Genomic DNA, 12,339 nt, shown 5'->3' with positions numbered 1-12,339 from the left:
TGACAGTATACCTAGAAGACCCCATCGCCGCAGCGCAAAAACTCCTGAAACTGATAAGCAACTTCAGCAAAGTCTCAGGATATAAAATCAATGTGCAAAAATCACAAGCATTCATCTACACCAATAACAGACTTAACAGACTTAAAGAGAGCCAAATCAAGAACGAACTGCCATTCACAATTGCTACAAAAACAATAAAATACCTAGGAATACAACTTACAAGGAACATAAGGGACCTCTTCAAGGAAAACTACAAATCACTGCTCAATGAAATAAGAGAGGACACAAACAGATAAAGAAACATTCCATGTTCATGGTTAGGAAGAATTAATATTGTGAAAATGGCTATACTGCCCAAAGTAATTTACAGAATCAATGCTATCCCCATCAAGCTACCATTGACTTTCTTCACAGAACTGGAAAAAAACCACCATGAACTTCATATGGAACCAAAAGAGAGCCCGCATAGCCAAATCAATTCTAAGCAAAAAGAACACAGCGGGGGGCATCACACTACCGGATTTCAAACTATACTACAAGGCTACAGTAATCAAAACAGCATGGTACTGGTACCAAAACAGAGATATAGACCAATGGAACAGAACAGAGGCATTGAAGGCAACACAACATATCTACAACCATACAATCTTTGATAAACCTGACAAAAACAAGCAATGGGGAAAAGATACCCTGTTTAATAAATGGTGTTGGGAAAACTGGCTAGCCATGTGCAGAAAGCAGAAACTGGACCCCTTTCTGACACCTTACACTAAAGTTAACTCCAGATGGATTAAAGACTTAAACATAAGACCTGGCACCATAAAAACCCTAGAAGGAAACCTAGGCAAAACCATTCAGGACACAGGAGTAGGCAAGGACTTCGTGAACAAAACACCAAAAGCATTGGCAACAAAAGCCAGAATAGACAAATGGGACCTAATGAAACTCCACAGCTTCTGCACGCAAAAGAAACAGTCACTAGAGTGTATCGGCAACCAACAGAATGGGAAAAATTTTTTGCGGTTTACCCATCTGACAAAGGGCTGATATCCAGAATTTACAAAGAACTCAAACAGATTTACAGGAAAAAAACAAACAAGCCCATTCAAAAATGGGCAAAGGATATGAACAGATACTTTACGAAAGAAGACATATATGAGGCCAACAATCATATGAAAAAATGCTCATCATCACTGGTCATCAGAGAGATGCAAATCAAAACCACATTGAGATACCATCTCACGCCAGTTAGAATGGCGATCATTAAAAAATCTGGAGACAACAGATGCTGGAGAGGATGTGGAGAAATAGGAACACTTTTACACTGTTTGTGGGAGTGTAAATTAGTTCAACCATTGTGAAAGACAGTGTGGTGATTCCTCAAGGCCTTAGAAATAGAAATTCCATTTGACCCAGCAATCCCATTACTGAGTATATATCCAAAGGACACAACAATTTATAAATTGATTTATAAATCGTTCTACTATAAGGACACATGCACACGAATGTTCATTGCAGCACTGTTTACAATAGCAAAGACCTGGAACCAACCCAAATGCCCATCAATGATAGACTGGATTGGGAAAATGTGGCACATATACACCATGGAATATTATACATCAACCAAAAAGGATGAGTTTGTGTCCTTTGTAGGGACATGGTTGAATCTGGAGAACATCATTCTCAGCAAACTGACACAAGAACAGAAAATGAAATACCGCATATTCTGACTCATAGGCGGGTGAGGAAAAATGAGAACACATGGACACAGGGAAGGGAGTACTACACACTGGGGTCTATTGGGGGGAATAGGGGAGGGGGAGTGGTGGGGGGAGATGGGGAGGGATAGCCTGGGGAGAAATGCCAAATGTGGGTGTAGGGGAGGAAGGCAGCAAAACATACTGCCATGTGTGTACCTATGCAACTATCTTGTACGTTCTGCACATGTACCCCAAAGCCTAAAATGCAATAAAAAGAAATGAGTACATCATATATATTAAAATGTTCTCAGATAATAAGGTAGCAGGATTCCCTAAAATCAAATCTCATAAAAAAAATACAAAAAGATACTTAAAAATTATTGTTCAAAAATGTATTACACCCAACCAAGAAAATAAAATGATCAGAGAATAATACCTGAAAATACACTAATATTAGAAACACTACCCTCCACAAATACACTGAAAAGCCTTTTAAGCTAATATTTTGAATAAAATATACCAAAGTACTAAGTACTTATTAAGTACCGTCTTGGTCTGCTCAGACTGCCACAACAAAATACCACAGACTGGGTGCCTTAGACAACAGAAATTTATTTTCTCACAGTTCTGAAGGCTGGAAGTCCAAAATAAAGTCTGATCGGGTTTGGTTTTTGGTGAGGGCTCTCTAGGCTTTCAGGCTGCTACCTTCTTGCTGTGTCCTCACACAGGACAACGTGGGGGTGTGGTGTGTGACAGAGAGATCTCTCTGCTCTTCTTATAAGACCACCGTCACTGAATTAGGGCTCCACCATTATGACCTCATTTAACCTCAATTGCCTCCTAAAAACCCTGTCTTCAGCTACAGACTCACTGGGGGTTAGTGCTTCAACATATGAAATGTGAAGGGAAATAATTCGGTTCACAGAAAATACTTTAGTAACAAATAAACATATAAGCAAACGAACCTTGCTAATCCCAAGATATCAGGTAAAGGGGCTGAAAAGCATAATCTCCTCTTACATTACTCCAAAAAATACGTATTTAGCAGTTAGATAAACTTTTTAGAATTAAAAAAAAAATTGTCTCATTCTTACAGAAGAAAAACTGAAAATCAGAAATGGTGCTAGAAGATATAAAGCAAATCTTTAAAATCTCTTCCAGCCTTAAAACAAACCCCAAAACACTCCTTCACATAGACGCCCTTTGGCATGACAGTATCTCGTTTTCTTCATGGCCTTCACTTTCTCACCCCTACTCTAGCTTAGAGCCATTGCAAAGCAGCTTATTATTCTAAAATGTCACTAAAATGCTCTTGCATTCAATGACTTATCAAAGTCACAAAGGTATAACTAGCTGATCCAAGATCTCTTGCAAGTTTTCTTACTGAAAATTCAGGACTGTTTCAAGTACACCACAGTGCCCTAAGAACCATAAGAAGATACACAAGTTAGGGCAGCTGGTACAGGTATGAAAGCTAAAAGCCAAATATTATTTTTAAAAATGAATTCGGGAAGATGTCTTTAAAACTTTTTGAAGAAAGAAATTGTAAAACGAGAAATGACAAAGAAACAGATATTAGATGTAATAAGTAGGAAAATCCAATGAGTCTTTCTTATTAGCTGGTATGTGGGAGCCAAAAATTGAAGGTCACACATGTTACTGTTTACTTGATACCAGTAATGGAGGGCTTGAATGTCAAAATCAAGAATATGCATTTGGTCCTTCAGGCCATAAGAAGCTATGGAAAGGTACGAAAAAGCCAAGTGATATAATAAAAAACAGAACTTAAAGCCAGGCACAGTGGCTCATGTCTGTAATCCCAGTACTTTAGGACACCGAGATGAGAGGATCACTTGAGCCCAGGACTTTGAGGCCAGCCTGAGCAATACAGGGAGACCCCATCTCTACAAAAATACAAAAATTCACCAGGCATGGTGGTGGTATGCCTCTGGTCCCAGCTACTTGAGAGGTCTGAGGTGGGAGGACTGCTTGGGCCTGGGAGTTAAAGGCTGAAGTGAGCCATGATTACACCACTGCACTTCAACTAGGTGACCTAGTGAGACCCTGTCTCAAAAAAGAAAAGAAAAGTAGCCCAAAAGCAAAATTAATCTGGCAACAGTAATGGAATGAACTCTTTCAATGGACAGTTGGGAACAATGGAGACAGGCACACAAGGACACTATAGAGTAACACAGGAATGAAGTGAGGCAGCAGTGAAAATAGGAAGAAATAAGGTTTCCACAGAAAATGAGTAAGACCCAGTGACTGAAAGGAGATGTCAAAATACCAGAAAATTACTGAAACATTCTACATATCTGGATTTTCTGGTAACTTAAGGTATACTCTTTTGAGTACCAAAAAAAAAAAAAAAGTTTTAGCCAACTCTGGATATTTTAAAAACACTACAAAATATATTACACATTTTTATAAAATTGTGCTTTAAAAAGTAAGGCTTATTGATATTTGTATCATTCACTGCTGCAGACATAACTTGGTATAGTGAATAAAGCAGAACACTTGGTGTACAAAAACTTCAGTCTGAGCTCTACAATGGGCTGTTTCATTACCTCTCCAGATCGATAAAATGACAGTAAGAGTATCTGTCTCACCCATGTTTACTAGGTTATTATGAAGATTAAAAATGCATAAATGAAAGTGCTCTTTAAATAGAAAAGCAACATAAAACTGTAGGATGTCTTAGTAATAGAAGTACTAGTAGTTCTAAAAGGATAAAAATAATTTAACATTGTCTTGCCTCTGAATACTATGTTGTGTTTAATATATGATGTCCTTGAGATACATCTAAGTGGGGAGTGTTCTACGCTGCTGTGTATTTTTAGTTCCTTTGTGTTTTTTAATAGTTTTTCTGTCAACCCCTCTGTGGGCTTCAATAGTCTCATTGCAGCCCTATTCTCTACATCTAATTTTCTGCTTTTAATCTTCAATGAGCTTTAAAACTAGACACCAAATAATAAATTTATTATTCTCCATATGACAGCTTTAGAAACTCTCATATAAGAAAAGTTCAACTGGGTGTGGTGGTTCATGTCTGTAATCCCAGCATTTTGGGAGGCCAATATGGGAGGATCACTTGGGTCCAGAGGCTTGAGCCCAGCCTAGGCAACATAATGAGAACCCTGTCTCTCTGTCTCACTCACACACACACACGCACACACGCATGCACACGTGCATGCAAACAGCCAAGTGTAGTGGGACACACCTGTGGTCCCAGTGGCCATGGAGGCTGAAGTGGGAAGACTTCTTGAGCCCAGATGATCCAGGCTGCAGTGAGTCCTGATCACGCCATTCGAGTCTGGTTGGCAGAGCAAGATTCAATCTCAAAAAATTTTAAAAAAAAAGAGAGAAAGTAAGTTCATACATAGGGGACTGGAGTGGGTGAAGAGAGCTTCCTTTTATTCTTATTTCCTGGATGAATTCCAAAAAAGTAAAGTGTAACTATAACTCTAAATTATTAAAGAGTAACTTAATCCCTAGAGAATCTTATTGGGATAAAATTTAGTATATGGTTACATTTATATAATTTTTAAAAATAATTTTGACTTTCATTTTTAGATTCAGGGGTACATGTGCAGGTTTGTTACATGAGTAAATTCATGATGCTGAAGTCTGAGGTATAGTCACCCAAGTAAGCAAGCATAAGATGCAATGGTGAGCATCTACTTTCTTTACTTTCTACAGACTTTTGTCCCAGTTTCTCCCTGTGGTTAGCATTAATAACTAAATATTTTTAAGAGAACAAAAATAATCTTTAAGAATGGTTTAGACAATAAAATAAGTAACAATCAGTTCTTTCCTTAAGTATGCCTATTTCTCTGTAATACAAATAGAAAGAATCATTCAATCTGTTAGTCTGATATAAAATGTCATTCCAGGACAATTTACAATAACAATGGTCCAAAATCTGCTAAATGTATACAGCAACATACAGTAAGTAAAGTGGCCTCAAGAAATACAACTTGCATAGTATTCAAGATGATTATCAGATTAGTAAAACAGCATTTTCTAGGGCTTGTTAAATGGAACAAAGTGGCTATTAAGTACACAATATATTCTTTCACTAAATTATTCAATTTGTAAACAAAAAAACCAAAAACCTAATACTTATTCAAAACAAAAAGGCCAAGATTCATCAAAGCTGATAAGATGTTTATAGTACTATACCACACTGCCAAATACCAAAATACCCTTTCTTTTTCCATACTCCTTCTCGTCTACTTATAGTCTTCTTCATTTTAAGAACTTTTGGTTTTTTTACTTTCCCAAAACTATTTCAAAGACTAGAACATCTTCATTCTCTTCTGAAGGGCCAGAAAGATATATTAAAAAGGAAAGACCTTTTCTCTTGAAACTTACATTCTTTTTCATGCATTTTTTTCCTACCTCTCCTCACATACTACTCCACTAAGATCTATGATACAGCTTCCTGCAGTGTGGTTCCTATCCTTGTTAAAAGTCTAACAGATGATGGTGACAAACCATGGTAGTCTGGCTTCTCTGCAGGGATGAGATATATAGTTAAATAGAAAGGTCTGGATATTTCCAGGGTATTACTGTTATTTGCAACCACTGATTTCGTTCACATAATCATATAAAAATCTTGTGATTTCTAATGTATTTTCAGCACAGACATTATGGGATCTATGGCTCATTCTTAATATAGTCCTCAGAAAGATTAAATCTAGTTCCTTTAAATAAACTAGTTCAACCACTATGGAAAACAGTATGGAGAATCCTTAAAGAACTAAACATAGAACTACTATTTGATCCAGCAATCCCACTGCTGGGTATCTGCCCAAAGGAAAACAAGCCATTATATGAAAAGGACACATGCACATGCATGTTTATAGCAGCACAATTTGCAATAGCAAAAATATGTGCCCAACTTAAGTGGCCATCAACCAATGAGTGGATTAAAAAAATGTGGTATATTATATATTTACATCATGGAGTACCACTAAGCCAGAAAACAGAACAGAATAACGACCTTTGCTGCCACTTGGATGGACCTGGAGACCATTATTCTAAGTGAAGTAACTCTGGAATGGAAAACCAAACACCATTATGTTGTCATTTATAAGTGAGAAAGAGCTAAGTTACAAGAATGCAAAGGCATACAAATGGTATAATGGACTTCAGGGACTCAGCAGAGGGGGGAAGAGTGAAAGTGGGTGAGGGATAAAAGACTACATATTGGGTACAATGTACACTGCTCTAGTAATAGGTACACCAAAATCTCAGAAATCAGTTATTAAAATAACTTATCCATGTAACCAAAAGCCACCTGTACCTAAAACTATTGAAATAAAATAATTAAAACAATTTTTAAGGTATATGTATTTCTTGAATACAGAGTGGTATTTCAATACGTGTACATAATTTATATTTTCATTTTTGGACTTCTGAGTCACTTAGGGCTTATTCTGGTGTATGGTATGAGGTGTGGGCTCCCACTATCTCTTTCCAAATGACTCTCCAGTTGTCTCAATACGATTTATTACAAAGTCCATCCTGTTCTCACAGTTGTGAAATGCCATCTCAATTATATTCTTCATTTTCATATGTAGTTGGATTTGCCTTTAAGCTTTCTATTCTGCTTTAGCAGTCTGGCTGTTTATTCATCTACCATGTTTTGATAGATAGAGACCTAATCACATTCTTCTTGGCTCTTCTTTATAAGAGGTTGATTGGTTAATTTTGCATATTTTTCTACATGAATTTTAGAGCCAACTTGTCTAGCTCCAGAAAAAATCTCATTCATATATATATCTTTGGGAGTATCACATTACACATATATGAATTTGGAGAATATCTGATATTATTTTTTGTTGAGTCATCCAAATGAACAAAAAGGATCGTCTTCCTATTCGTTCAACTCTGTTTTTGTCTCTCAGGAGTCTTTGAAATGTTCCTCATAAAGGTTTTGTACATTACTGCTAGGTACGGTTTATTTTATTTTATTTTTGAAATGAAGCCTCACTCTTTCACCTATGCTGGAATGCAGTGGCACAATCTCGGCTCTCTGCAACCTCTGCCTCCTGGGTTCAAGCAATTCTCATGCCTCAGTTTCCTGAGCAGCTGGGACCACAGGCACACACCACCTTGCCCAGCTAATTTTTATATTTTTAGTAGAGATGGGGTTTAGCCATGTTGGCCAGTCTCGAACCCCTGACCTCAGGTGATCCACCTGCTTCGGCCTCCCAAAGTGTTGGGATTATAGGCATGAGCCACAGTGCCCAGTCATATTTTTTTTTGATGACATGTTAAACTTCTTTTTCTGCCATTACTTTTACAAGATAATATCATTATTTGGGAATGCCAAGTTAAGTTTCATACCATATGAAAATAAACATAATTTTCTTTCTTTCTTTTTTTTTTTTTAAAAGCTAGTTCCTTTAAAATTCTTTTTTGAAGACCAAAGTTTCTAAAATGACCACCTATGCAATGGGCTCAAGGATGTGAGCTACAAGCACCTCTAATTCGCTTCAGTTTACTAAGTCCTAGCCAGAGAAATAATAGAAACAGACTTGAATGTGGAAAAAACCCCCACAGCTCCATCAGTTTGATTTCTGGGAGAGGAAACTATAACTTGGTTTCCTCCCAGTGAGCATTCAACAGGTGCAAGTGGTACAGAGAGGTCTTTCCTTCCAGAGAGATCAGAAGATAAAGCAGAGGAAACATCAATTTCATTCTTCTACTGGGCTACTAAGCAGCCCAAGCCCTTGCATAATCTAATGAAACTCAACAAAATCCCAATGAAGAAAGCCACACAGGGGGAAACAGGAGAGGGACAGTGGCGGGTGGGGAGTTGGGGAGAGATAGCATGGGGAGAAATGCCAGATATAGGTGATAGGGTGGAAGGCAGCAAATCACACTGCCATGTGTGTACCTATGCAACAATCTTGCATGTTCTTCACATGTACCCCAAAACCTAAAATGCAATGAAAAATTTTTAAAAATAAAAAGAAAGGCATAGAAATGAGAAACTTGGCCTAGACATCCTCATCCCTTATCCCTATTAATAATAGTAAAAATAAGAATTGCTATTTTTTATGCAGTACCTACTAAGACTAGGTCCTTCACACATATAATGTAAACGATCTATCAAGTTCCAATAGGCCTGCAAAGAAGATATTTTAGTTATCTGCATATTATAGATGAAAGACTCAGAGAAGTTCAGTAACTTTCTCAAGGGATCAGACAGCTAGTCAGTGCTAAAATGGGATTATGACTAAATCCCATTGTGCTTTCTTTGCTGTCACTTCCTTGCTATGCCAATTAAAACAGTGAAGTCAGCAAACATTAGACTTTAGTACTTTTCTAATGTAAGCTTTTAATACCACTGTTCACCACTGATCCGAGTCATATGTTCCAGAAATACAATTAGCTTAAATATTAATCAAATTTTATATTGGCTACATCCTCTGTGTCTTACACTATTATATGCTAACATGTTTCAGAATTATTGTTATTGTACATATTTCTCTTTAAGTTTCAGATTTATCTTTCTTTTCATATTCATCCAGCCTGGTAAAAACCTACTAAGTTCATCAGACTGCTTGGCTTTGTAAATGGCATATTCATTTATATGGTTAAGTTCTCCGGAAATAAGCTTTCTTTGCTTAAAGACTAAAAATTACTAAGACTTTTTATGTTTTAATAATAAATTCACAATTTTCTACAAGAGCAAACCCTTCAACAGGCTGATCCTGATGCCAACATATAAAATATCTTTTCCTTTTTACTAAGCCACTGGTCTGTGTTTGTACAGTTGATCAATAAATCAAGTAATTCAAACTTTTAAAACAAAAACCCCATAAATGCTGGTATAACACATCTTTAAAATGCCAAAAAATCAAAATTAATGGATATAGTTTCTCACACAGAAACAGACTTTAAAACGATCTGAAATTATCTGATTTCACATATATGTAAGAGTCTGAATCATTCATGTATGATAGGTAAAAGTATTTGTAGTTAAAATTATATTATTTTAAATTATAACCTCATTTATGTTTCTAAGTTTTATAGAGTTTTATGGACTGTAAAATCATCTATACTAACCTTTGACAGGTTTATTCTGGTAAAGGCGATTTGTACCTGAGCAATCTACTTGGAATAAAAACCATAAATGTCATTTTTAAATAATGTCTTCCTTTCTTCCTTCTTTGATGAAGTTCTATAAATATTATCTATATTTTGGCGATTTAAAAAAATCTTTAACCAGTTTTACCAACTAAACCATTTTAATTTTTGACAATAGTATAACATTTACTCCAATCCTTATTCATAATAACAAAGAAATGCTTAGGCCAAATCCCTTTTTACTGTATGTAAAATAAACCACATGACTAAAAGTCTTTGACTTTACTCACATACCTTTTCCTTTCCTTTCTTAGCTTATAAATCATGAAGCAGCAAAGCTTTACTGTAGAGTTGAATAATAAATATTTTAGGTTAGGAAATCCATAGGGTGTTTGCTGCAATTACTCTGTAGTTGATGCACAAAAGCAGCTGCTACAATACATAAAGGGATGGGTGTGGCTGGAATTAGCTGGCACCCTACTGCATGTGGCCCATGGTAGTAGTGTGCTCACCCCTGAGCTAAATCATGAGGAAAACATGAAAAATACTATCCCTGCAGTCACCCAGGTATCTTAATATTTAGCCTGACAAATAGCCATGCTAAGTACAGACTGCCTTAGCACCGAATAGAATTAATCTTGGCCCAGAGAATGCTAAATATAAAAGTCTACTTGAATTAGATTCTACTCTTCCAGATAACCACAAATTTTTCTTAATTATTTTACCAAACAAGGGCCCATTCTAACTGTGGCCAGATTTTCTAAACTGTCTACTACCAGTCCCTTTCACCTTTCCCTAACTCATTCCAATTCCACTGTATTCTATACATTTTTTGTCCAAGGAAGTTTAAAATATCACCACCTCCTCTCCATACAAACAGTGAATTGTATTTCCCCTACCTCTGCTACCAGAGTTAGAGGCTAACTTCATTTCCAGTCTTCTTCTCCATTGCTACCTTCTACTACATAAGTTGGACAAGCTAAATGCTCACTTTTTTAGCCTCCTTTGCAGCCTACCATGGCCACATCATAAAACTGAGGACTTTTATAAATATCATATAAAAAACTACTGGGTGGGGAGTAGGGAGGGCTCTCATAAAGTTTTTATGTTTTTAAAAAGAGGGAGAGGAAGTCATAATCACCAGGACCTCTTCCCATTTTCTGCCTGTTTTAATGCCTAGAAATGCAATGCCTAGAATCAGATCAACCATTTAAAAAAACAAACAAATAAACAAACAGAATTGTAAAGATGTCAGCATTGAAAACACTAAGCCACTGAATCTCCATGACCTCCAGAGTTCTAGTTATGTGAGAAATAATGAAGCCTGTAAATTGAATTTTTGTTGCAAATGAAAGCATTCCTAACCTACCATTTCTTGAAAATGCTAGGACCTAGAGTACTACTCCTCATGAGAAGCGGAAGAGTAAATAAAACTGGCTGAGCAGTTTGTTACGAATTCTGACTAAACAGCATTCCTTTAAACCTGGAGAAAAAGGTAGCAGGAAGAAAAACACAAAAGACAATCTATCTTGAGGGTCGACAACCAAGGGCAATGAAGTCAAAGTGGGCAAAAAAAGAGAAGGTCGGAGATGTAGAAATGTTAGAGATGTAGAAAAAAATAATAATTGAAACAGCAGTCATCTAGAATTGTAGGCCCAATTTCTGATTATATTAATTTCCTATCATGAACTCCCACTGCTTAAAAAATAAAAGTTCAGGACTCTGTTTTTATAGCTACAGTTTTGTGTTTTTCAAGCTAATTATTGTAATTTATCTTTGTTTCAATTTCTCTGTTATTCACAAAGTCATAGTTACTGTCAATACATGACCATTTTTGACACGTGTAGAATCTTTGAAACGATTATTAACAATCAAGTTAATGATGATACTGCCAATAAGAACAGGAGTTGTTTCACGCTTTCACACACTAGTTTAGCTGGCAGATCCATCACTCTAACCTGAAGGACTTCTCTTCTACATCAGTATTACTGCATAAAATAGCAAAGATAAGTAATTCTACCTATTCAAAAGAAACTTCAGAAATAGCTTATTTTAACACACCTCTAAAATGTTACTTTACTTTCTTACAAATAACGCTATTCGCGCGCCCCTCTCTTGTTCGAAACCCAAGAGTTTTCTGCTACATAAGGATTTGATGGTTTTATGCTGCCATGTGAATACTTAACAGTTACAACATCAATACAGTAAAAAAGATTTTTTTTTAATTTTTATTATTTCAGAGCAGAATTCCTAGGACTGTTAAAGCTTTAACTAGAAAGAATACCAAATACAAGGAGGTTTTCAGCTTAATTACAGTAGTGGAACAGAATTTAATAAAGTTCTAACACTATATTTTAATGCCCAAATTTCTTACTGTCTTTTTTAGTTGACAGGTATGTGCATACCAGGATAACAGCAGCAGCAGAACAGCTGGATGGCCTTATCAGGCACAAAGGAAGCAACAGCACATACTGTTAAGTGTCGTTCTGATTGCCTAGAAATGGCAGCACATGCAGATTTATTCCGTTATAAATTA

The 12,339-nt window shown here is 36.3% G+C and overlaps 1 protein-coding gene across 13 annotated transcripts in view; it reads right to left on the bottom strand.

Annotated features, from left to right (window-relative positions):
- KIAA1328 (KIAA1328 ortholog) overlaps positions 1-12,339 on the bottom strand; it is a 367,625-nt gene that overhangs the window by 310,277 nt on the left and 45,009 nt on the right. The gene's annotated exons all lie outside the window — the stretch shown is intronic.

The sequence above is a fragment of the Callithrix jacchus genome, chromosome 13 (assembly GCF_049354715.1).
Source record: "Callithrix jacchus isolate 240 chromosome 13, calJac240_pri, whole genome shotgun sequence".
Lineage (NCBI taxonomy): Eukaryota > Metazoa > Chordata > Mammalia > Primates > Cebidae > Callithrix > Callithrix jacchus.
This window is presented reverse-complemented; position numbering and strand designations above follow the sequence as displayed.